Here is a 26,834-nt window from a genome sequence, read left to right as displayed (position 1 = left end):
TGATATGGGCATACAAAAACTGCCACAGCGTCTACAAAACTTCATCAACAGAAATGGTGATTATGTCGAAAAATAGCTAAATGTTCAAGCTGTAAACTGATGTAAACCTTTGTAGAAATAAACAGGTTTATGTACTTATAAAAAATAGGAGATCTTACTTTTGGGATTACCCTCGTATGTACTGCCGCGACATTGTTGGATTGTATCTCAAGTACACTGAAGATGGTTATTTATTGCTGAAAGCTAGATATGAAAGGGTACTGAAAGCTAATGGATTTGCGACTGATTGCTGTGTGCCTGGCCTTCCTTGTATTTTTTTTTCGCGAAACGCCATTGTGGGACTGCATGAAATGCCTTCCTGAAGTGAAAGAACACGGCATCAACCGGAGCACCAATATCTACAGCGCACAGGATCTCATGCGGGAATAGAGCGGTCTAAGTTTCGCAAGATCTCTGTTTGCCGAAACCATGTCGAGTTTTACAGAGGAGATTTTCGTTGTCCAAAAACATCTACGTGAGAATAAATCGTGTCCCATGATTCTACAACAGTCTGACGTCTGGTATATAGGATTATTTTTTACCTTCTGTTTCCATTTGTGGGATTTCACCAGTGGAATTTTGTCCTGCGTGAGCTACAGAAAAAATGGTTCAAAAGGCTCTAAGCACTTTGGGACTTAACATCTGAGGTCATCAGTACCCTAGGCTTAGAGCTACTTAAACCTAACTAACCTAACACCCATGCCCGAGGCAGGATTCGAACCTGCGACCGTAGCAGCAGCGCGGTCCCGGACTGAAACGCCTAGAACCGTTCGGCCACAGCGGCCGGCAGAAAATACAAATTGAATAATTTTTTTCTTTGTTATAGAGACAGGTCTTCGTAGGGAAACAATGTTACAGCAAAATCGTAGTATCTGAGAAGCTGTGCTGGGGTAGTTCTACAGCACTTTCAATGTTAACTGACCGTCTTGACTATATCTGATTTCTGTTTTGCACTTTCATTTTTTAATAATTTATATGTACTTAGAAGAATTATTCATACTATCTTAGCAAACACTGTTGTCTCCACACGATAAAATTTATATTTTCAGCTAACAGCATTGTTGAGACCCCGTTTTACCGATACCAGCTTTAACGCATTTGTATTGGCGAATCCGCCCATACGTCATGAAGCGACGCTGTGGTAACGCGATGTATTCAACCGCGCATCTGCGGCGAGGGCTTTTGTGCCTGTCGAAAAGAATTATTCAGATGCACATCGCTCTCGTTTCAGCGCTGAGTCGATAGGATTTAATGGTTTAATGAGCAACAGTTTAATGGCCAGTGCATAAACTACACAACACACGGTTTCTCGCGTCGCGACGAATGGTACACAATTGTGATTGGAAGAAAGTCGGCCTCTTTTCAAAGAAACTGACGCGAAATACGCTACTCAGAACCAACAGATACGTTCTCTGGAAGAGAAATGTCTGAGACTCCACTATATTGAAGAACTGGGTGTATGCTGTTTTGTTGACGTAATGCGTACGAAAGAACGCAACTCGGGAGTGAAATTTTGTCGTAAATACTGCTTCGGAGTCTTTCTGAAAAAATGACTAACCTTGCTACAAGAAAGCTTTCTCATTTTTGTTAGAATAGAGAATACTATCCGCGCGACGTTACGGCAACATTGTAGCTCGTATCTACGGTCGCTTCTCAATAAAAATTTTAATTCAATTTATCCCTGATACACATAGTCAGAATCTAATGTTCTTTAGGTTTGATAACAGGTGTTGCGTGAAAATAATGTTACCTAACAACGAGTTTGAAGTTCAAAAATTCTTCTCTGCTGACTCATTACTTGCACATAATAAATAAGAGCCTAGTGAAAACCTAACGTTTGTACGTAATTGGATCTAAAACGACTTGAGCCACTTACAGTGGTTAGAAACTCACTATAAATTTCGGGTAACACCGCAAAATTATTTCAACTGCAGGTGTTCACAGGCTTGAAAATATTCTAAGGCGATACCAGCACTACTCTTGATAAGTACAGGGTTATTACAAATGATTGAAGCGATTTCATAAATTCACTGCAGCTCCATTCATTGACATATGGTCACGACACACTACAGATACGTAGAAACACTCATAAAGTTTTGTTCGGCTGAAGCCGCACTTCAGGTTTCTGCCGCCGGAGTGCTCGAGAGCGCAGTGAGACAAAATGGCGACAGGAGCCGAGAATGCGTATGTCGTGCTTGAAATGCACTCACATCAGTCAGTCATAACAGTGCAACGACACTTCAGGACGAAGTTCAACAAAGATCCACCAACTGCTAACTCCATTCGGCGATGGTATGCGCAGTTTAAAGCTTCTGGATGCCTCTGTAAGGGGAAATCAACGGGTCGGCCTGCAGTGAGCGAAGAAACGGTTGAACGAATGAGGGCAAGTTTCACGCGTAGCCCGCGGAAGTCGACGAATAAAGCAAGCAGGGAGCTAAACGTACCACAGCCGACGGTTTGGAAAATCTTACGGAAAAGGCTAAAGCAGAAGCCTTACCGTTTAGAATTGCTACAAGCCCTGACACCCGATGACAAAGTCAAACGCTTTGAATTTTCGACGCGGTTGCAACAGCTCATGGAAGAGGATGCGTTCAGTGCGAAACTTGTTTTCAGTGATGAAGCAACATTTTTTCTTAATGGTGAAGTGAACAGACACAATGTGCGAATCTGGGCGGTACAGAATCCTCACGCAAATTCGCAATTCACCAAAAGTTAACGTGTTTTGTGCAATCTCACGGTTTAAAGTTTACGCCCCTTTTTCTTCTGCGAAAAAAACGTTGCAGGACACGTGTATCTGGACATGCTGGAAAATTGGCTCATGCCACAACTGGAGACCGACAGCGCCGACTTCATCTTTCAACAGGATGGTGCTCCAGCGCACTTCCATCATGATGTTCGGCATTTCTTAAACAGGAGATTGGAAAACCGATGGATCGGTCGTGGTGGAGATCATGATCAGCAATTCATGTCATGGCCTCCACGCTCTCCCGACTTAACCCAATGCGATTTCTTTCTGTGGGGTTATGTGAAAGATTCAGTGTTTAAACCTCCTCTACCAAGAAACGTGCCAGAACTGTGAGCTCGCATCAACGATGTTTCGAACTCATTGATGGGGACATGCTGCACCGAGTGTGGGAGGAACTTGATTATCGGCTTGATGTCTGCCGAATCACTAAAGGGGCACATACCGAACATTTGTGAATGCCTAAAAAAACTTTTTGAGGTTTTGTATGTGTGTGCAAAGCATTGTGAAAATATCTCAAATAATAAAGTTATTGTAGAGCTGTGAAATCGCTTCAATCATTTGTAATAACCCTGTACATCTCCAAGCTACCTGGAATTATTCGAACCGTCGACAGACACAAAATATACAGTGTCTATCCAGAGCAGTAGGAGTCCAACTCGAAGCGAAGTTATTCTTTCTCATATCTACTTTGCAAAATTGCCCAAGTCCGTAAAATCGTACGGTTAAGTTGCTGCCCAGAGAAGCAAACATAGTGCCTCTCCAACTGCGTACAGACGACTGCCAAAAAGCGGCCTACTTTTGTAAGTGCAGTCGACCGAAAGGCATAATTTCCGTGAATTTACTTTATTCAGTAGGCCCGCCTGAAATACGTGTCGGACGATCTGATCGACAACGCCGATTAAACTCATACAATACAATAAATTTTTGGTAGAGTAGTTCACCCACAGTCTTAATTAAGGTGACTGCACATTCCATATGATTAAAACAACATTTAGTTTTTGTTAACCTGTAAGTAGGCTGTTTATGTTTTCTTATTGGCAACGTTACGTAGCGCTCTGTATGAAACTCACTGGCTGTGCTGTGTGCAGTCTGTGGCTGGTTTGCATTGTTGTTGGCCATTGTAGTGTTGTGCAGTTGGCTGTTAACAGCGCGTAGCGTTGCGCTGTTGGAGGTGAGCCGCCAGCAGTGGTGGATGTGGGGAAAGAGATGGTGGAGTTTTGAAATTTGTAAGACTGGATGTCATGAACTGCTATATATATATTATGACTTTTGATGACTATTAAGGTAAGTACATTGTTCTCTATTAAAATCTTTGATTTGCTATTTATGCCTATCAGTAGTTAGTGCCTTCCGTAGTTTGAATCTTTTATTTAGCTGGCAATAGTGGCGCTTGCTGTATTGCAGTAGTTCGAGTAACCAAGATTTTTGTGAGGTAAGTGATTTGTGAAACGCATAGGTTAATGTTAGTCAGGGCCATTCTTTTGTAGGGATTATTGAAAGTCAGATTGCGTTGTGCTAAAAAATATTGTGTGTCAGTTTAAGAACAGTCATGTACAATTGTTCAAAGGGGACGTTTCACATGGCGACCCTGCCAGGATTCGAACCTGGAATCTTTAATTGGCATTAATAATATGTTATTTACCTTGTGAATATGCTTAGACGTTATTTATTCTGTTTTGTTTTACTGCTCATGTGTAAAGTCGATGTTTCAAAAGTTATTCTGATCTTTTATGTATTTACTTATCTCATAATTCCTGTAACACTGATGTATATGTTTATTTCTATTGTTTTGTAAAGCCTGTATTACTACAAATGTTATCTGTATTGTTATGTTCTTTAATGATCTATTTTGTACCTTTGTAATTGTATTCTTATGTTATAAAATTGTAATTGACACCAGTTCATCAAATTAAGTAACTTGTAAGTTCCATTTCACTGCACATGTTTCTGTTGGTCATAGTATATCGACAATATGTGAGAAGTAGGGATTGTTAGTGTTTGCATGTGTGTTAAAAATTCAGCAAGGGACTGGATAACAGCATTGCTGGTTCTAAGGACAATTCCAAAAACTTTGTGAGTGCACAAGTGGTGGTTATGGACTTGCTATATTATCCACACGACTCTTCAATGGTGATTCTGCACCTGCACAGTCACAACAGATGGCTGCTGGCCATCTCTACAAGGACTACAATGGGTCTACACCTTTGCTCACTCGCCAGTACCATTATTTCTACAAGGACTGCAGTGGGTCTGCACCTCTGGTGGCCCACCAATACCACAATCTCTACCAGGACTACAGTGGGTCTACTCTGTGATGACCTGCCTACCAATATTATTCAAAACGTCCAATGACTCTGCTGTGGGTTTCCTCTGTTGTGGTCCATTACCTGTCTGTATGTCGAGAGTCAGCACTGTCTTTCCATTTGAAGGACAACACTACTTCTTCAAGACTGCATGGAAATCCACTACTGCCATGTGCATTTTCTTTTACTGCTCAGACTTTGAGAAAAAAAAAAACACTGCAGTTTTACTGTGATGAATGATCAGGACTGTCTTTATGGACTGTGAGAAAATTTTAGCTTTTGACCAACATTGTATCAATAAGTGTGTGCATTTGATTTCTTTGTTATTGTAATTATGAAAAATTTTTTCAAATCTGTATTGGGCACTGCCGAAAATAATTTGTAAAATTTTTTGTGGGGAGCATGGGGGCTATGTAAGTAGGCTGTTTATGTTTTCTTATTGGCAACGTTACGTAGCGCTCTGTATGAAAATCACTGGCTGTGCTGTGTGCAGTCTGTGGCTGGTTTGCATTGTTGTTGGCCATTATATTGTTGTGCAGTTGGCTGTTAACAGCGCGTAGCGTTGCGCTGTTGGAGGTGAGCCGCCAGCAGTGGTGGATGTGGGGAAAGAGATGGTGGAGTTTTGAAATTTGTAAGACTGGATGTCATGAACTGCTATATATATTATGACTTTTGATGACTATTAAGGTAAGTACATTGTTTGTTCTCTATTAAAATCTTTCATTTGCTAACTATGCCTATCAGTAGTTAGTGCCTTCCGTAGTTTGAATCTTTTATTTAGCTGGCAGTAGTGGCGCTCGCTGTATTGCAGTAGTTCGAGTAACCAAGATTTTTGTGAGGTAAGTGATTTGTGAAACGTATAGGTTAATGTTAGTCAGGGCCATTCTTTTGTAGGGATTATTGAAAGTCAGATTGCGTTGCGCTAAAAAATATTGTGTGTCAGTTTAAGCACAGTCATGTACAATTGTTCAAAGGGGACGTTTCAAACTGTGCCCTGAATATTTACAATATCTACACATGTGGCATGTCAGACCTGTATGAAATGACCTGCTCTTTTTACTGCTGCTATCAACAATCTGTATCTTTAACATAATTTAAATAATAGACGAAACTATAGGAAGTTGTAAAAGTTGATCAAATCGGTGATTAAATATAGAAAACTTATAATCTAAAGGTTGTTTACGAAGTGTGCTTATATTATCCACGGCATGTTTCCGTGCTATCCATGTGTCTCACTTGTGTAATTAATTATGATGGCATTAATTATGCAACTTATTCCTTGCAGATGCCACATGAACATTAATTAAGAAGTAAGTAAAGTAAATGAGTGTTAAGATTTGTTGGTTGAGTCGACTCTCAGTGACAGATCAAGTATCTAAATTTTTCTGCATAAGTGCTTTCATATATTAGGTCGATGTTCTCTGTGGTTAAATAATTATAGATTTTATTACAAATGGAGGAAAATGCTTTCCGGATTCAAGTTATAAATATGCTATCAAAATCCTGAATGCAAGAATAAAAAGTACTATGAAAAAATAATATATGAAGAACAATTAGGTTTTGCGAAGGGACAATCAACTACCGACAATTATTTTACACTAATACAAGTTATGGAGATCAAACGAGAATTCCTTAGCGAAACCTATAATTTTGAAAAGGCATTAGACGATATGGACAGAGAAATACTATGGAATATAATGGCTGAACAAGATTATGCATTTCGTCTCATAAATAATATTGAGGTCTATACGTAGAGAATGAAATTGTTATAGAGTTGGGAAACATAATCACAAAGGCATTGAATGCAAACAAAGCTGTAATACAAGGATGCTTTATTTCAGTGAAAATCTTTGATATTTATGACACAGATGAAATAATCAGTAAATGGAAAATGGTACTTAAAAAGGAGTTTCTTAGATTGCTGTACAATAATAAATTGAATCCTATATGCGAAAAACGTAATACTTGTAATGTTAGGACTCAAACCGCAATAGCATTTTATTGCAGTAAGCTACCTTGCAGTACAGACTCGTAGCTTTGGATTCGGTGGCGGTGACAGCCGCTTGTATCTCGGCGTGATTCACTCGCACCTGTCGCTAGCATGGCCATGGGCAGCGCTACTTGTGTCAGTTCCAGTGACAGAATATTCAAGCCCTTAAGAATCAAAACTTAATATGTAGCCTTTTGTTATTAAAAAGAAGCTGATTGCCATATCTCAGCTTTCTGGCTGGGATACTTTCAAAGTTAGAGAAAATTAACAATAATACCAAAAACCGACACTAGTAAGGTTAAAGTCAGTTCGGATGCATAACAGTTTGCCCTTTGCTATCAGTTGGAATTATTACTGAAGTTTGCAAAATGTTAGGTCAGTACGTTTGAATTTTTATATTTAAATATCGTTCACTATTTTTCGTTTTCGTAATAGAGAATTCAGTAAGAATTAATATTCATGTAATAACTATTTCTTTTGTAGTGTAAGTAAATGAGAGTAAAAGGAGTGTGTGTATGAGGATATACGTAAAGATTCAATATTATGTCCTGTAAAACATCTCCGCAGCTCGTGGTCTCGCGGTAGCGTTATCGCTTCCCGAGCACGGCGTCCTGGGTTCGATTCCCGGCGGGTCAGGGATTTTCCCTGACTCAAGATGTCTGGATGTTGTTGTGTCGTCTTCATCATCACCACCATTCATCCCCATTACGGTCGGAGGAAGGCAATGGCAAACCATCTCAAATAGGACCTTGACTAGTACGCCGTCGTTGTTCTCCCGAATCGTTCCCCTGCGCTCTACCACGGAATATTGGACTTCATCATCATCCTGTTAAATATTATGTAACTTGGTCATGGGAAAGCGTGCAACAAGCAGTTGCAACGGAAGCTGTAATTCCCCTTACTTGCTGATGACGTAGGTCCAAGTGTGCTTGTTTTTGTAAGAAGACAGCCAGAATAGTTATTTGTAGCGTAATGTTTTTCTAAAGTTATTTCAGGACTAGTTTTCGTTTGGTTTGGTTGGGTGGAACATTTTATTAATGTTTGCAGCATAAAATGACATAAATGCATCTGTAAATGTTGATTGGAGTAAAACAGTTTAGGCGAAAATGTGATCTTGAAAGATTGATCTGATTGGCTATTTATTTGATCAACCAATCAGAGTGAAGTCTTTCCATGCTAGTAGTATATGCGCTGTGAGCAACGGCATTGAGGCAGTCTTAGTCTCGCTGTCGGACGCGCAGGTCATGTTGAATGTGTCGGAAAAAGTATATGTAAAATGAAGAAGACACTGTTATTTCGCGATTGGTTTATATCGCCGTGAAAGCAGATGCATTTACGGACAGATCGTGAAAATTTGAGTTTTGTGAAGGAATTAGTTGGAGAGATTAACGCGTGTGAACTCCCTGCCTTTGTGAAGAATTCCGCGTGGCATATTTCGTAATCGTTCACGGAATAGTTCGCGGGCAACTTCTTTTAAAGCAATCCACTGAAAAAGACCGAATGTAAAACTGATGTAGCTGAGTATAAACTGTGAAAATCGCGTAACAAAAAATGGTTCAAATGGCTCTGAGCACTATGGGACTCAACTGCTGTGGTTATCAGCCCCCTAGAACTTAGAACTACTTAAACCTAACTAACCTAAGGACATCACACACACCCATGCCCGAGGCAGGATTCGAACCTGCGACCGTAGCAGCAGCGCGGCTCCGGACTGGAGCGCCTAGAACCGCGCGGCCACCGCAGCTGGCAAATCGCGTAACAATTCGGGCTGAACTTTGGTACATTTCTGGCTGTCTTGCTTGTGTACTAGATGGTAAGAACTGTGAGATGAGGATAGTGATATTAGCTGTTAGTTTTAAATGCGGGCTGGTGGAACCTATTTGATTTGGCATCTAAAGCAAAAAAAGAACTATATGCCGAATTTTGACATTTTTCTAAGAGACGTAACAATCGCCCTCCACCCGAAAATGGTTATAAGATATTTACATGACATTTAGCTACAGGGTTAATGCGGACTGTGCTACCGTAAGTACTGACGAAGTTTTTCTTCGTCGCTGCTTTTGACATCGTCAGAACAGTATCTACGTTGCAGAGAAGTGGGTTGGTGACCAGACGCCGTACTGAGGTAGGTGGAAATTTTGTGGTTGACAGTATGACTAAAGAATCAGTAAGCTGTTACGCTAATATTAACCCAGCAATGCCGTACACTGATTGCAAAGAATGAAGATGACCTTCCGATGGGAGTCTATAAATTGCAGCAGATAGCCTCAGAATCTGTGGATAAAAGTAAAGCGATGGCATTTTAAGGCATACGAGAAGTAAGATCAGAAATAGTCTTGAATAATAAAATCTTGGAGTAAGTTAAACATTTTAAATGTCTAGGGTACGATACCACATAAATTCGTATTATGATTACAATCATGACATGGACCAAAAATTAAGTAACTTCACCCCCACACGTGGGCTTGTAAAATTTTTGCAGACTGAAGCCAGGACAGAAAGCTTAAAGTTTTATAAAGCTATAGAAGTACCAACTCTTACTTACGGCAGTGAAGGATGGGCGTCAACAAGACACCAAGAAAGTAGAATACAGGCTCAAGAAATGACGTTTCTGAGCATTGTGGGAGGATATACAAAAGAGAATTGTATGGGAAATGAGGATATGAGTAAAGATTTAGGAGTATATATTACACAAAGGGAAAAAAATGAAAGAAAATAGGAGCAAAGAGGAGGAACATGTTGTACCGATATACTGCATAAAATATTAAAACGTGCGACTGAAAGTCAGACACAAGACAAAGTATAATGAAAATAGTAAAAACCTCTGAAAATTCGCATGCAATTAGCTCTCATAATGGTTGTTTATGATAAAAAGAAATAGTAATGGTACGAACAGACTCTAAAGGTAACTGTATAGTATCTCCATGCTACTAGATGATTCTTTTACTGGCTGACGAAAGAAACTAAAAAGACCAGCATTACCACTCACTCTCTGTTCTAGTCTCGAAGCTAACACACGCTACGACGGACATTACGCATTGTAGGTTGTAAATTTTAAATAATGTATGATAATTTATGCTGATTGTGTATTTTTTTCTTCATATGCCTAGTGACCTTCATGCAGAAATAAAAATATTATTTGTAAGGTTTTCAGCGAGCTGTATAAACGACAAGAACTGTCGAACAATATAGACCATTCTTGGCAGACATCTTGCATAGGAAAAATTTCATTATAAATTTCATTGCGTTTCGTCATCAACGAACGCTTTAAAAGACTTGCACCGTATTTATTAAGGAAAAGAAAGTGAATATACTGTTATATGTTGCGTGAAGGTAAAAACTAAGAACATTCCATTAAGTTGCGATATTGGCCGCTTCTCAGCAAGACGAAGGTTATTCAAATGGTTCAAATGACTCTGAGTACTATGGGACTTAACATCTGAGATCATCAGTCCCCTAGAACTTAGAACTACTTAAACCTAACTAACCTAAGGACATCACACACATCCATGCCCGAGGCAGGATTCGAACGTGCGACCGTAGCGGTCGCGCGGTTCCAGACCGAAGCGCCTACAACCCCACGACCACACCGGCCGGCACGAAGGTTATTACGTTAAGAAAAAGGAAAGATATCGTGCAGCGATATTTTAATGTGATGACACGACATACAATCCCTGAGATTGGGTTTACGTTTTTTTGTCAATATGAAAACTCCACGTAGACCTCAGCTTTAACAAATGCTAAAAGCGCCTCGCGCAACCCTATATTACCAAGGCGGCGAGTCGCGCGCTGTTGAATAATCAGAGTTCAGCGAATTATTTTACGAAAGTATAGATTCAGGTCCCACATATTATCATGATTTTTTCTTGTGTCCTCTCCACCAAATAAGTGCTCTATTCACGCTCTTGCTGGGCGTAAATACCATTAAAGTTAACTGGCAAAATCTTACATTCTTTTCGTCACAGCCGGCCGCTGTAGCCTAGCGGTTCTGGGAGCTTCAGTTCGGAACCGCGCTGCTGCTACGGTCGCAGGTTCGAATCCTGCCTCGGGCATGGATGTGTGTGATTTCCTTAGGTTAGTTAGGTTAAAGTAGTTCTAAGTCCAGGGGACTGATAACCTTAGATGTTAAGTCTCAATGTGCTTAGAGCCATTTGAACCATTTTTCGTCTCATTCGCTGAGTAAACAGTAAGTTTACTTAAGACCGTGCACGGACCTGAGCTGTAGCGGCACAATGTAGACATTATGGGTGCAGAGGGATTTCCTTGGTAAGGGCTCCCAATTATAAATCCACTGCAAGAAGATTTAGGAAGGCTGTACAAGAGGTAATGAAATGTCGTGTGGCTAGGGCCTCCCGTCGGGTAGACCGTTCGCCTGGTGCAGGTCTTTCGATTTGACGCCACTTCGGCGACCTGCGCGTCGATGGGGATGAAATGATGATGATTAGGACAACACAACACCCAGTCCCTGAGCGGAGAAAATCTCCGACCCAGCCGGGAATCGAACCCGGGCCCTTTGGATTGACAGTCTGTCGCGCTGACCACTCAGCTACCGGGGGCGGACTGTACGAGAGGTGGAGTACTGCAACAGGGCATGTGCCTAATATGTGAAGTGAAGAAGAAGAGGAAGAAGAAGAAGAAGAAAAGGAAGAATAAGAAGATTAGAAGCAGAAGTTTAGTTAGACTTTCCATTTTTTTGAAATTACTGACTGACTCTTCACTTCGTTTAGCTGTAACGGTTTCATATTTGGGACCACTACACTGGAGTCTTCACTATGGTACCTTTTAAGGATTCACGACATTTTTCCAAATCCTGGCAATGGACTCAAGTTTCGCATTAGCGCTCCCTACTCTTGATTTAACATTTTATTTCTATTTTAGATCGTTTTCTTAGCATCAGGTTGTCACAGGCTCCTGAAATTTACCATACAATCAGGTTCTCACTCATGTTTATATACGTTACCTTGCACGCAGACCTTGTCAATTGGAGATGTGGTTAACTATACTAAATGCAAAGAATCTCTCACTCGTTCTGAATTTTGTACCGTTTCTGCTGATCATTTCAACGTGAATAATAATGCTCTAGATTCTTGTTCAGGGCCAAGTACATGTATGAGAAGATATCCAAGTTGTCACATTCATAAGCTTCTACGGAACCAAATTCCTCTAGTAAATTTCGGAAGTTGGAAAGTACTATTTACAAGTGCAAAAATCTGTCTGCAGACCTACAGTTGTATTTATTCTCTACCATCTTCACAGGAGATAGTAAAGTACATCAACTGGACAAAAATAAATCTCCGCCGAAAACGGCTACATCAAATACAAAATGTGACTAATTATCACGATAACAGTTTCAGTAAAGCCTTCTTTAAGTGCTTATCTACAGCCGATAAATAGTTGAAAAAAATATCATTTTCTGTGCCAACAGCTGTATACTTTTATTTATTCTCTTCCGATTTCGGTACTGGTTATCATCTTCACTTTTTATAATAAGATCTCGTGTGTTTCAGAAAATTGGTGTTTCCTGAACCCCAGCTGAATTTTTGAGATAAGCTTGTCTTTCTCGAGAAATGCTGCATAACATGGAAGTTGCTTTCCGATCTTCGAAAAGGGACGTTCGTTGCGGTGTATTTCTGTAGTTACAAACACTGAATCCAGACGCACGGGTCAGTTTCTCTGGACGACAGTTTTCACCATTACAACAATTCGGCCGGGCCCTGCTACCCTGTTCATAATGGGCGGTTTCAACAGCTTTTCGCTACTCCGAATATTAAATACCATATATTTTCGAGTTTGTGCTGCGGTAACCCGATGGCGCGACTGCGGAATCAGCATGCGTGGATGCGCTTTTAACCGCAGAATTGAATGTTTCGGCTTTCGGTTTTTTTTTTTGTTCACAGAACACATTGATGGAATGGAGTACGCATGGAAAGGTTAGATCTGCACATTGAATTCACGTAGCATCCTGACTGTAGGAAGTTTTGAACGCTCTTCGTGTGGGACTTGTTCCAAAATCACGAGTTGCTATTAAGTTTTTTCTCCATTTCACTGCATTATGTTCGAAGCAAAAGTGTTACAAGCTATTCTATATTTCCAAATAGTACTATTAACTGTGTGCCCCTGATAACTGAGTGGTCAGAGCGACGGAATGTCATACCTAACGGGCCGGGTTCAATTCCCTGTTGGGTCGGAGATTTTCTCCACTCAGGGACTGGGTGTTGTGTTGTCCTTATCATCATCATTTCATCCCCATCGACAAGCAAGTCGCCGCAGTGTCTCTTCTCGAAAGACTTGCACCAGGCCCTAGCCACACGGCATTTACTATTAACTTAAGGTGTTTCATTGCCCATTATAGTTTGCTTTCATACATGGTCTTGTAAAAAAATGTAACAACAAGCTCAGTATTCAGTCAAGGTATTTGTAGCGCAGTTACCAAGAATCATAAAGTTTCACGTCTCCCAGCGATATGGCTAAACTGCAAGCATTTAAACTATACCTCCAAGAAGGAATCGGCCGATCTAACTTCGGAACGAAGAGCACAGGGCTGTGTGGAGATTGATGGACATTAGCCACGCAGCTGAACCAGAAAGGCGGTTTATTTGCCTAACCAGTGAAGGATTTTATATATGAACAATGCAGCAGTAACACGAAAGAGCAGTGCAATCAAGTAAGTGGGTAAACGCTTCAATGTGGCGCGGAAGTGAAAATGTTGAGCTCCAGTTGTCAAAGGTGTGATATTTTAAACCACTACATGTTTCGGGACTGTGTTACCCCGTTATCAAGGAAGGAAACACATCAGTACATCGTAATACTATACGTACTGACAAACGTATAAAAATATACAGTCACAAAAAACAGTTTTGCATCACCCAAGTTCCCAGAACTCCTGAAGACAGACATTGACTGTGGGTATTGTATCACAGACACAGTCCTTTTGACTGTTCAGATGTGTCACTAAATCCTCCCAAAAATATAAACAACCATGCATGAGCAGCGCCGATTAGACGGAGGGTGTCCGACAGCCGATCAGTTCCAGTCATTCCACGAGGAAGGAGGTACACGACTCATGTGGTCCGTAACCATGCCAAGACGGTCAATATCGCTGTTTGATCGCGTCCGCATTGTTACTTTGTGCCGGGAAGGGCTCTCAACAAGAGCAGTGTCCTGGCACATCGGAGTGAACCAAAGCGATGTTGTTCGGACATGGAGGAGATACAGAAAGACAGAAACTGTCGACGACATGCCTCGCTCAGGCCGCCCAAGGGCTACTACTGCAGTGGATGACCGCTACCTACAGATTATGGCTCGGAGGAAACCTGACACCAACGCCACCATGTTGAATAATGCCTTACATGCAGCCGCAGGACGTCGTGTTAGGACTCAAACTGTGTGCAATAGGCTGCATGATGCGCAACTTCATTCTCGATGTCCATGGCGAGGCCCATCTTTGCGACCACGACACCATGCAGTGCGATGTAGATGAGCCCAGCAACATGCCAAATAGACCGCTCAGGATAGGCATCACATTCTTTTCACCGATGAGTGTCGCATGTGCCTTCAACCAGACAATCGTCGGACACGTGTTTGGAGGCAACCTGGTCAGGCTGAAAGACTTAGACACACCGTCCAGCGAGTGCAGCAAGGTGGAGGTTCCCTGCTGTTTTGGGGTGGCATTATGTGAGGCCGACGTAAGGCCGACGTACGCCACTGGTGGTCAAGGAAGGCGCCGTAACGGCTGTACGATACGTGAATGCCATCCTCCGACCGATAGTGCAATCATATCGGCAGCATACTGGCGAGGCATTCGTCTTCATGGACTACAGTTCGTGCCCCCATCGTGCTCATCTTGGGACGACTTCCTTCAGGATAATGACACCGCTTGACTAGAGCTGCCAACATGTTCTCCAGACATGAACCCTGTCGAACATACCTGGGTTAGATTGAAAATGGGTGTTTATGGACGACGTGATCCACCAACCACTCTGAGGGACCTACGCCGAATCGCGGTTGAGGAGTGGGAGAACCTGGACCAACAGTGCCTTGATGAACTTGTGGATAGGATGCCACAACGAATACAGGCATACACCAATGCAAGAGGACGTCCTACTGAGTATTAGACATATCAGTGTGTACTGCAGTCTGGACCACCACCTCTGAAGATCTCACTGTATGGTGGTACAACATATGGTGTGTAGTTTTTATGAGAAATAAAAAGGACGGAAATGATGTTTATGTTTATCGTTATTCCAATTTTCTGTACAGGTTTCGGAACTCTCGGAACCGTGGTGATGCAAAACTTTTTTTGATGTGTGTAGTTATATCGTATTATAGTATATTATAGTATAACATACCATTACGCATCGTCAAAAGTAAAACCCCGGTAGCAGACATGCATTGACAAACATAAAACCCTTCCTAGAACATCGCATATTGGTTTGTTCTCTCTCAGGGCTCGTATGTAAACTACAGGCGGCCGTTTTCACCTGCCAAAGATTATACTTTCCGGCAATGCAAACGTCACAGCCTTCCCAAAGATGCCACTATCACAAAATTTATGAGCATGTGTCAAGTCCTAGTAAACACTAAACCCAATACAACACTTTTGTTGCAACATGTGCAACCATATAGGAGGGGCGTTCAATAAGTAATGTGAGACGATTTTCTTCTCGGCTAATTTCGATTGAAACAATGTGGAATTACTTGTGGGACATCATGGAATATTCCTATTTAAGCCCCTATAGTTTCATAAAGTTTCAATAAGTGGTCGCGACATAAGTAGGATTCAAAATTGCGTTTGTAACGGATGATTTCCAAGCAGAGGGCTGTTATTGAGTTACTGACAGCGAAAAAAGTATGGTGAGTCGTCGGGCGAAGCGTATGTCATTATTTATTTATTTATTTATTTATTTATTTATTTAACCTGATCAGATTAGGGCCATCAAGCCCTCTCTTACATCGGACCAGTGTTTCACACATGCAGCATTTCACACATCAGAGTTACGTCATGACAATAGTTTAAATAAGAAAATTAGATTACTCTAGTGACAATACGATTAAACAGTAATGACTAAGACCTAATAAAGTAAGTGCTGGTAGTAGTTTTACAACAGGTGCTATACATACAAATTATGATAAAAGCAATAATAGTAACAGTAAAAAAAATTAAATAATAATGATATACATGAGAAAAATTGGCAATAGTAAAGAAGATTTGTGCAGATGTACATTAATATCTTGGTGCGTAAAGTAGATGTTTACTAGTATAACGAGTTTTGGGGAAGGAAGATTTAAGGAGGGGGAAAGAGGGAAGTAATGAGGTGAAGTGCATTCATGTACAGAGAAAGGCATTACTGTTGCTTAAGTGGATACGTCATTAACTGTTTTTTGAAGCCGTACATGTTTTTAAGTTCTCTAACATAACGAGGGATGTTATTCCAGAGTCGGTTTCCCGCTACTATAAAGGACTTGGAGAAGGTGACTGAGCGATGCAGTGGAACAGAGAGAATTTTATTATGATGGGAACGTGTGTTTCTGTCATGTTGTCCCGACATAAGCGTTAAGGACGAGGAGAGATATGAGGGACAGTATACATTTATAAGAGAGTAGATGAGACAGAGTGTATGGAAGTCTCTGCGTTTGTCTCCACGCAGCGAGGACAATTTTGCATATGCTGGTGAAATGTGATCAAAAAGTTGAACGTCACAGACATATCGGACGTAGGCATTCATGACCAGTTCCAGACGTCGTGAATTTTCTTGAAAGAGACATTGTAGGATAATATCGCTGTAGTCAATGATTGGGAGTATAAGCGTTTGTACTAATTTCTTTTTGAGATCGAAAGGGAAGATTTTTTTTATGTTTTTGTAGGACATGAAGGGATGCTGATGCTTTTTTGCACACTGCAGTTACGTGCTCTGTCCAATTTAGATTTTCATCTATTATTACTCCCAAACTCTTTGCTGAGGGAGAGAAGTTAATATTTGTTCCATTTAGGATAAGAGATGGTACGGATTCCCAATGTTTTGGGCTAATGAGCTTAGAGTGACCAACAAGTATCTCTTGGGTTTTAGATGGGTTTAGTTTTAGTCCTATGTCCTGTGCCCACTTTGATAGTGCATCGAGATCAGTATTGAAATTTTCAATAGCTTTCTTAAGATTGCTTGGTTTCGCACTTAGATACAACTGAAGGTCATCAGCATACATATGATATTTGCAATAGGTCAGAACCGATGACACATAATTGACATGCAGAGAGAAGAGTATGGGACCTAGTACTGAGCCTTGGGGAACGCCTGACACTACCTGCCGCCATTGTGATTTTATATTCCCGGACAGGACGCGTTGCTGACGAGACGTCATGTATGAGCGAAACCATTGCACTGCACTTGGTGAGAAATTTAGACCGCTAAGTTTGGCTAGTAAGATGTCGAAGTCGACAGTATCAAATGCTTTGCTGAAATCTAAGTACCAAATGATAGTCGCTTCTTGTCTGTCCATGGTAAGTTTCAGGTAAAATGGAAATGTCGTGTGGCTAGGGCCTCCCGTTGGGTAGACCGTTCGCCTGGTGCAGGTCTTTCGATTTGACGCCACTTCGGCGACCTGCGCGTCGATGGGGATGAAATGATGATGATTAGGGCAACACAACACCCAGTCCCTGAGCGAAGAAAATCTCCGACCCAGCCGGGAATCGAACCCGGGCCCTTACGATTGACAGTCTGTCACGCTGACCACTCAACTACCGGGGCGGACCGTTTCAGGTCATCTGTCACCTTTATCAGTGCCGATGTTGTGCTTCGATGTTTACGGAAACCTGATTGGTATTCGTCTAGTAGGTTGTTAGTAGTTAGGCAGTTTGTGAGCTGGTCATGGATTATATTCTAAGGCCTTTGATAGTGCAGGAAAAAGGCAGATGGGGTGATAGTCAGAGGGTGCTGTGGCGATGTCCTTTTTAGGCAGTGGCTTAATTTGTCCCAGTTTCCGGGCCTCAGGGAAAACACTTGTGATTAATGAATCGTTGAAAATGTCTGTTGCAGAGGGCAGTAGTTGATCAATAATAAGTTTTACCATCTGGATAGTGATGCCATCATGTTCAGTAGATGCTGATCTAATCCGCATTATGGCTTTCTTGACAGTATTAGAAGTGACGTGCTGCAGATAGAATTTTTCTTTGCTACAGTCGTTCATCCCCGTGAAGTAATCAATGATTCTCTGTTTTTTTTTCGGTTCAATTGTGGTTTCAGGTAATGTGAAGAATCGGGTTAGGTCTTCAGCTGGGACCATGGGATTTTCTGCAACTTTTATTTTGCCTAAACCGAGACTACGGAGATTTTTCCACAGGATAGCTGGTCTACATCTATTGTCGGCTAATGTACGGGCACGCCTGAGCTTAGCGTTTCTCACCGCTTGACTGACCTTATTTCGCTTCTGCTTGCATACAGTGTGATTTTCAGGTGTAGGGTGTATCTTGTATGCTCGATGTGCAGCGTCTCTGAGATTCATGACCTGTTTTTATTCATCAGTCAGCCAAGGTGCAGGTCTCCTTTTTACTTTTCTGGTCTTTATTGGAGCGTATTTGTCATATAGTTGAGTAATTTTGGTAGTGAAATCTTGGAGTTTGTCGTTTATGTCCATGAGGGGAGTGGAGGTCATCCCCCAAACTATTTCTTGTGCCTCAGTTTCGAGTTCAGGCAAATTTATGCGTTTGAAGTCTCGGTATGTAGACAGTTTTTGTTTCTTTCTAGGACATTCTAGTGAATACATCATCAAAATGATGTCATGGGCAGACATGCCAGGCGCAGATATTTGAGAGGTGCGGATTATTCTGTTTGGAGATTTCGTTGCAAATATATCTATGAAAGTGTGACTGGTAGTCGTGTGATGAGTAGGTGGCAGCTGAAGTAGCGTCATATTTGAGGAAGAAAGCATCCTCTTAAATTTCCCAGCAGCGAGATTCCGAAAACCTGGATCTCCTGCGTGCCGGCCAGCTGCACACAGCTGTCTCCTACCAGCTGTCTCCTACAGCGTTGGAACGTGTGGACACTCTCATTGGAGGTGAGCGACGGATCACAATCAAACACCTAACTGCACCACTGGACGTCTCTGTTGGAGGTATCGACACACTCGTCCACGAGTTCGGGTACTCAAAGGTTTGTGCCTACTGGGTTCCTTGCCGCCTAACAGAAGACCATAAACAGCAACGAAGGACCATATGTGCTGAATTGCTGGCGTCTTAATGGCGAACATCGTCACTGGCGGTGGGACATGGCTCCATCACTTCGAACAGGAAACGAAACGGCAATCATGGATTAGAGTCACACCACCTCTCCTCCGAAGAAAATGTTCAAAGCCGCACCCTCAGTGCGCAAAGTCATGGCGACGTCTGTCTGAGACTCTGAAAGGGGTTATCCTGTGTGATATCTTCCCTCTTGGTACAACGATCAACGAGGAAGTGTATTGCGCTACCCTCGGGAAACTGAAGAAGCGACTTCAGCGTGTTCATGTTGAAAAATAGTGTTTTGTAGCCAAAAGAGTGCTCAATGTTATGATGTATTCGAATTCTGAATAAAACTAACCTGCTTTCAGAAAAAAAAGTGTTGCATTACTTACTGAACGCCCTTGGTAGGCGGACCAACAGGAAACGTTAAACCTAATGCTTCTAAAACACGACTCACGCAGTCCGCAGCTCGTGGTCGTGCGGTAGCGTTCTCGCGTCCCGCGCCCGGGTTCCCGGCTTCGATTCCCGGCGGGGTCAGGGATTTTCTCTGCCTCGTGATGACTGGGTGTTGTGTGATGTCCTTAGGTTAGTTAGGTTTAAGTAGTTCTAAGTTCTAGGGGACTGATGACCATAGATGTTAAGTCCCATAGTGTTCAGAGCCATTTGAACCATTTGAACGACTCACGCATCGTCCTCACAGCTTCACTTCTGCCAGTTCCTTGTCTCCCACCTTCCAAACTTCACAGAAGATCTCCTGCGAACCTTGCAGAAGTTTCATACCAGCGCACACACCGCTGCAGAGTGAAAATCTCATTCTGGAAACATCCCTCATGCTGTGGCTAAGCCATGTCTCCACAATATCCTTTCTTCCAGGAGTACTTGTTCTGGAAGGTTCGCAGGAGAACTTTTGTGAAGTTTGGAGGGTAAGAGACGAGGTACTGGCAGAAGAGCAGAAGAGAAGCTGTGTGGAGGGGGGGGGGGGGGGGGCGTCAGTCGTGCTTGCGTAGCTCAGATGGTAGAACGCTTGCTCGCATAAGACGAAGGTCTGAGTTCGAGTCTCGGTCTGGCACACAGTTTTAATCTGCCAGGAAGTTTCATACCAGCGCTCACTCCGCTACAGAGTGAAAATCTCTTTTTCTAATGCTTCTAATTCGAATAAGTCGGTGGCTGCTTTCCAAGGAGGAAGTCGCTAAAATGGACCCAGAAATGCCCCTTGGACACTTGTGACCTAATTTAACACGTAGACGGATTGTTTTCTTAAACAGAAAATCTCCATTTCCTCTAAATTTGACAACAGCCACCCTTTATCCCGAAAGTGCAATGCCCCCTTGCTCATTGTGATGTTACCAAGTGAATGCTGGTTTTTGTGAGATGCTTCGCCGTCACCGAATAGCCATTCTCTTTATTGTTATGGTCTTTAAATATTACTTTAAAGTTACTTCTCGTTGGCTTCGTGTACTTAATTTCACAATCCTGACACTTTATTTCAAAAACTGTTGCTTTCTCCCTCCAGTTTTCCCCTGTACCAATCTCATTTATCGTCCGTCCTGAATGTGATTTGTTATTAAGTAACCTCGCCAATTTAAATGAGATTGTTACCCAATACGCATGACTCTCTATTTCTGCAGATTTTTATCGCTTTATCGATTTGCGTACCCTGTCGCTGCATGCAGCATATCTGCTCAAGCTGGGTCAAAACCATTTTCTGCCGCTATTTGTGTAAGCCTTTTCTTTTCTCCATTCTTGATATCAATACTTAGCGCTAAGGAGTTAGCCTGTGCACAGCATTTTTGTAGAAGGATAATTTATGTTTGTGGACGTAGCATGAGGTCTGATCAGTCAATTCAAATGTGAACGTAGGTTTCCTCAATATTCCTACATTGGGCTTGTTAATCTTATTCTCGACCCACCGATCAAGAAAATTTAAAACACTTCGTTGTTAGTAATGCTCTTCTGTAAATGCTATATTCTTAGGTATTTTATTAATGACCGCCCATTCATTTACTTCTTCCTCGGGTCCTTGATACACTATAAATATATAGTGAACGTATCTTCTGTGCCTATTTACGTACGGTACTTACACTTTAGTTAAATGAAGAACTGTTTTATGTGCATTGAAGAAGATGTGCGCCATCTTCCCTGCCAATACTCAACCCATTTCTAAACCGTTCTTCTGTACACAAATCTTGCTGTTAAATTTAAAATAGATCAATCCTATACATTCATCTACACTCATGTTAAGAAACAAACAGAACACCTTGAACTGCTAGAGATAGGACGTTCATATTCGCAGGACATGTACATTATTATGTTCTGCTGAAATGATTAACATTTGAACCACGTCGGCCCGCGGGTTCAAGGTGAACATCGATATCGCAGCGCAACACCACCTATCTGTGAAATGTACCTGCGGCTCTTGTTATCGTTGTAATCTGAAGCTTATGAATCAGCAGAGCAGAAGTGCAAGATGACTCGCAGAAGTATGCATAAAGAGTGCCGTCAAATCAAAGAGCTTGAAAGAGGGCCCACTGTAAGGTGGCCGTAATTTCACACCTTACAAGCACCCATACACATACTTTGCCGTGATCTACAAACACAATTAGGTATCATATGATAGGTTGCACATCGTACATATGAATATGTAAAGGAGACTGGCATTGTCACGTACACCTTGTAAATAATTGTTAACGCTTAAAAAAAAAGGGTGACGGAGTGTCTTTACTATCATACTAGTAGAGGTTGGAGCTACAGTGGAAATGAAACGGCATGTGGAACTCAAGCCCTGGGTGGACGGCCCACACGGGTCTGTTGGACCTCCCTAAACACAGAAAGTAGCAAGACGGACATTGGGACACCTGAGCGCTGGGGCACAATAGGTTCGCGACCGGCCGGTGTTGTAGCCGGACGGGAAGGATCTTGGACGCAGCTGAGAGGAACGTCGAAGCGCCACCTCAAAAACCATGCAGGCCGGGTTATTTCCAAGGACTTTTACTCATAAGCATACCATTGTGCGAGTATAGGTTTTTCCTTGCAAACTTTCCGCGCTGGACGACAAAAGACTAAAATATGGTTAGTCTGCGTTCGGAAGAATCTGTAGAGAGAGAGAATATTCCATGATTTCAGGAATATGATTCGTTTTCGGAATTACGAAGGTGGGGAGCCGAGCCTTGCTGGGAAGCCAGCAGTGGAGAGACTAGGTCTTCCGTTGTGAGCGCATGTATGTGACGGTCACTCGATATCAGCTTTGTTGGTACAGACGGACTTGCTGTCTTTGCCCTCAGTAGAGTTAGAACAGTTAGGAACTATACCGTTGAGAACCTATACGATTCTGAACTTCACCTCTGGGTTGGAAGTCGTCTTTGAGTACGCAGCGTTAAGTAATTGAGAGCACTTCCTCTACCTATACTTACGTTGAGACGTTATCTGAACTCCGTCCTTGTGGCTGTGAGTTCGCGTGCCTCGTCTGTAGAAGACAGAGAGGAGAAGACAGTATTAGAGCATATTAGTCAGGGGACCGCCTTCTGCCGTCCTAGTGTTTGAAAGAGTTTATTTGGTGCTGTTGTTCTTCCATTGTCGCAGACGAGTACGAGAACCATCACTTCGACTCACCGGACGCAGTACATACGGTGATACCGCAAATTGCTTCGGCTTATTATGGCTATAAAAAGCTGTGATCACGTTAGTTTATTTCCACTGAGGTTCCACACCACCGTAGATCATCTTTGAAAGTTGGATACAACCACAAATCACAGGTGGGGCGTGTCAGGGCACTGCGACCGGTGTGACCCACGTGAATGTCGTATTGAGACCCTTAGCCATACCCTTTCTGCACAACTCCCCAGACTCCATTTTTCAGCAAGACAATTCACGACCACATGTTGCTGTACGAACAGGCGCCTTCTTGGTGTCACAGGATGTCAGCGTTTTGCCCTGGCCGGCCAGATCACCAGACTTGTCGCCAATCAAAAATGTGTGGGGTATAGTGATACGACGGGTGAAGCGCTGTGACCCTGTGCCAGCCACCACAGATGAACTGTGGAACCAGGAGAATGCAGCGTGGATAGCTATAGCGCAGAATGTCACTCGCGTCTTACATGCGTCGATGAAATCACGGATGGTACAAGTTGTCAGGGTCCATGGCGGATCCTGTGGTTCAAATGGCTCTAAACACTATGGGACTTAACATCTGAGGTCATCAGTCCCCTAGAACTTAGAACTACTTAAACCTAACTAACCTAAGGACATCACACACATCCATGCCCGAGGCAGGATTCGAACCTGCGACAGTAGCGGTCTCGCGGTTCCAGACTGCAGCGCCAGAACCGCTGCTTTTTCCTATCATCCAGGTGTGGAGGATTGACGGTTCATTACTGTGAGGGTTTATATTATCTTTTTAGTAAACAAAAACTGAATTTCTTTTATAGTGCATAGAAGCTTTAAGATACGTTATGCTACAGGATGATACAAATATATTTTTGTTGGGTTGTCAGTGCGTATAGTATTGCAGTGTACTGATTTGCTTTCTTTTTTGACAGTGGTTGATGAAGAGGTAACGTAGACTCGAAACATGTTGTGATAAAAATATCGCACGTTTCACAACTGGTGTGTAACATTGTCAGTACCGATTCATGAGACAGATGTACGACGGTTTCACTACAGGTAAGCTTCAGTGAGTTTCATGAAGCGTATAGGCTTGTGAAACTCCCTGATTTACACAACATCTGTAAATACACATGCATATTCGTGTGGGCGTGAGTGTATGTGTGTGTGTGTGTGTGTGTGTGTGTGTGTGTGTGTGTGTGTGTGTGTGTCATTATCAGCACGTAATATTCCACAGGAGAGTCAGAAATAAAAGGTTGTCTCTGTAACTGGACTGAACCTGCGTCAAAATTTTCAGTGATGCTTTATCACAGCTACTCCAGACCTTTTGTTATTAAGACATCTGGTATCAACAATCCGAAATTACATGATGGTTAATGCACAAGTGCTTCCTGTCATCAGACTTGAAATTTACACTGTCACTTCGAACGACACACTCAATGAATAGCTTACTGCTGTGTTTGGCGGACTTGAGTAAAATTTAATTATACATTCTTCATTACTCAGTTAGTAGCTCTCATCGTAAGATAAGGTGCAACGTAGCCTCCCAAAATCTACTTAGTTCCTGGGTAAGGTGACGGAGTGATTTGTCACAATGTAGCGTGCTAAGTCTACCTTTTGTACAAAGTATCAGTCAACGTTACATCACGCTGAGAGCTTTATAGATAGTGACGAAGTAGCCCTCTTTATCAAATAAAGGTACAAAAAAGTTGCAGAAACCATGCACCGCCCATTAACAAACGTGGAGTATACATTCAGCACAAACATCTGAAAGCTATGCTAAAGAAAGCACTAGGTTTATTCAGCTTAAGAAGAGACAGTGTTAACGAAATTTCATCTGATACGTGAAGAAACATTTCTTATCAACTGTACTGTACCTAAAAATGCTTGTGCGCAATCGTTGCCGTATAAAACAGACTTACATAATACGAAAAAACTTTTGCAGGGAACATATAAAGAAGCCAGAAGAGCCAGAACCACCAGTACAGCACACATGCTCTCTGCTCCATTGTTACTTTGCAGAAGAAAGGCACACTTGTGTGCCTTACAGTAAATGACTTGCTGACACGCAGGGTTGTCATGGACGGACTTCGAGCTGTGTCACAAAACAATCCGAAATTTGCAATGAACGCCAAGGTAGCCTCTAGTGCTACCTTGAAAAAATGTATCAGTAGAACCAAATAACGGGACGAGGTCGATAGGCACAGATAAAATTTTTGGATTTTGCAGCAAAATTGGCCGTCTCCATACGTCAGAAACTTCCAGTGGGCCACACAAAGATCTAGACCACTGGCTCCCAACCACTGTTACCTTTGAGTCCAACCACGTATTAGCCAGTACCCCCTCGTCCCCGCCAACACCGCCATAAGCCTCCAATTAAATTTTAAAGAGAAAACGTTTTTTGGATGCTTCTAGTTTTAAATGACGGAAGATAAATGATGTTTAGTTTTTGTCAGTGCTTTACTAAACCACGAACTAACGAGCCAGTAGCACAACGAGAGCAGTTTACTTCTGGAATTTCATAAAATGATGGAGCAATTTTCAATGAGAGCGCTACCTACATACAACTCGTCACAAGGGAAACTCCCCGTTACACCCTGCCATCTAGTCTGAAACAGCAACGACGTCGTAAGAAAGAGGTTTGGGGTTCATTTTGCCGGCACGGTAGCTAAGCGTGTTCCGTCAGAGGGTTAGCTGCCCTCTGTAATAAAACAAATGAGTAAACCGATGAAATGTCAACTTAAACGGGTGTCACCGAACGTCCCCCCGAACCAATGCGACGAACAATGACGACCAAAATGAGACAAAAAAGTGTCATAAAAAGGTGGTTAAGTGTTGGACTGCCAAGCGAGAGAACCTTGTTCGAAACTCCCTCCTCCCTTATTTTGTATTTTTTCACAGTATTATGAACTGTCCGTCCAGTCATTGAAATGATTGTTCTCTTTCTGTAGTCTTGGCAGTTGTCATAATATACATTGGTTATAGTATATAAGTCATGTGGTAAGAGTATATTACCGTCGCATGTAAATGTGATGAATAGTGAGAGCAGACGAATAGACGTCTCACAGTAATGAAAACAACAAATTAACAGATGTGAACTATGTTACAAAAAAGGCATTCAAGAGTCAAAACTTCCAAAACGGGACGCGATTTCAAAAGCGTGAAAAACATATGTTTTGATAGACACAGGAGAAACTGTGTGATTGTGAAACTGTGACGCCGGCCGGTGTGGCCGTGCGGTTCTAGTCGCTTCAGTCTGGAACCGCGTGACCGCTACGGACGCAGGTTCGAATCCTGCCTCGGGCATGAATGTGTGTGCTGTCCTTAGGTTAGTTAGGTTTAAGTAGTTCTAAGTTCTAGGGGACTGATGACCACAGATGTTAAGTCCCATAGTGCTCAGAGCCATTTGAACAATTTGAAACTGTGACGTTCATTTGTGCAACTTATGTGACAAACTATTATGTTTTCATCATTTCCTTGGGAGTGATTACATTCAGAGTCATAGGAACACATAAATAGTGCAAGGAGGCATACCTCACTCACTTATCAGTCATACAAATTATGTACGTAGATAAGAGATTCCTGTCATATGACACACGTACTCTCACTAATGACGTATATGACCCACCAGACGAGTTTCCAGGTGGAGGATTCGGTTGACTTGTCGCCCTGTCCCAATTCGAAAGCCACTTCCTTTCGTCTGCAGAATCAGCTGTCATTATACACTATTGGCCATTAAAATTATTACACCAAGAAGAAAAGCGGATGATAAACGGGTACTTGTAAGGGGTCCGTAGGCCCTTACTATAAGTTTTGCGACAGCACAGGTCGACAGGACAAACAATCGAGAGTGTGCGTCGGGTGGCGAGAGCGAGAGCGAGTGTTGAGATAGTAGTGTGTGGTACGCGCTGCGGGCCGAGCCGGGTGGAGGTCTGTTGCTGGAAT

This window comes from Schistocerca piceifrons, chromosome 1 (genome assembly GCF_021461385.2).
Source record: "Schistocerca piceifrons isolate TAMUIC-IGC-003096 chromosome 1, iqSchPice1.1, whole genome shotgun sequence".
Lineage (NCBI taxonomy): Eukaryota > Metazoa > Arthropoda > Insecta > Orthoptera > Acrididae > Schistocerca > Schistocerca piceifrons.
Note: the sequence above shows the minus strand (reverse complement) of the source record.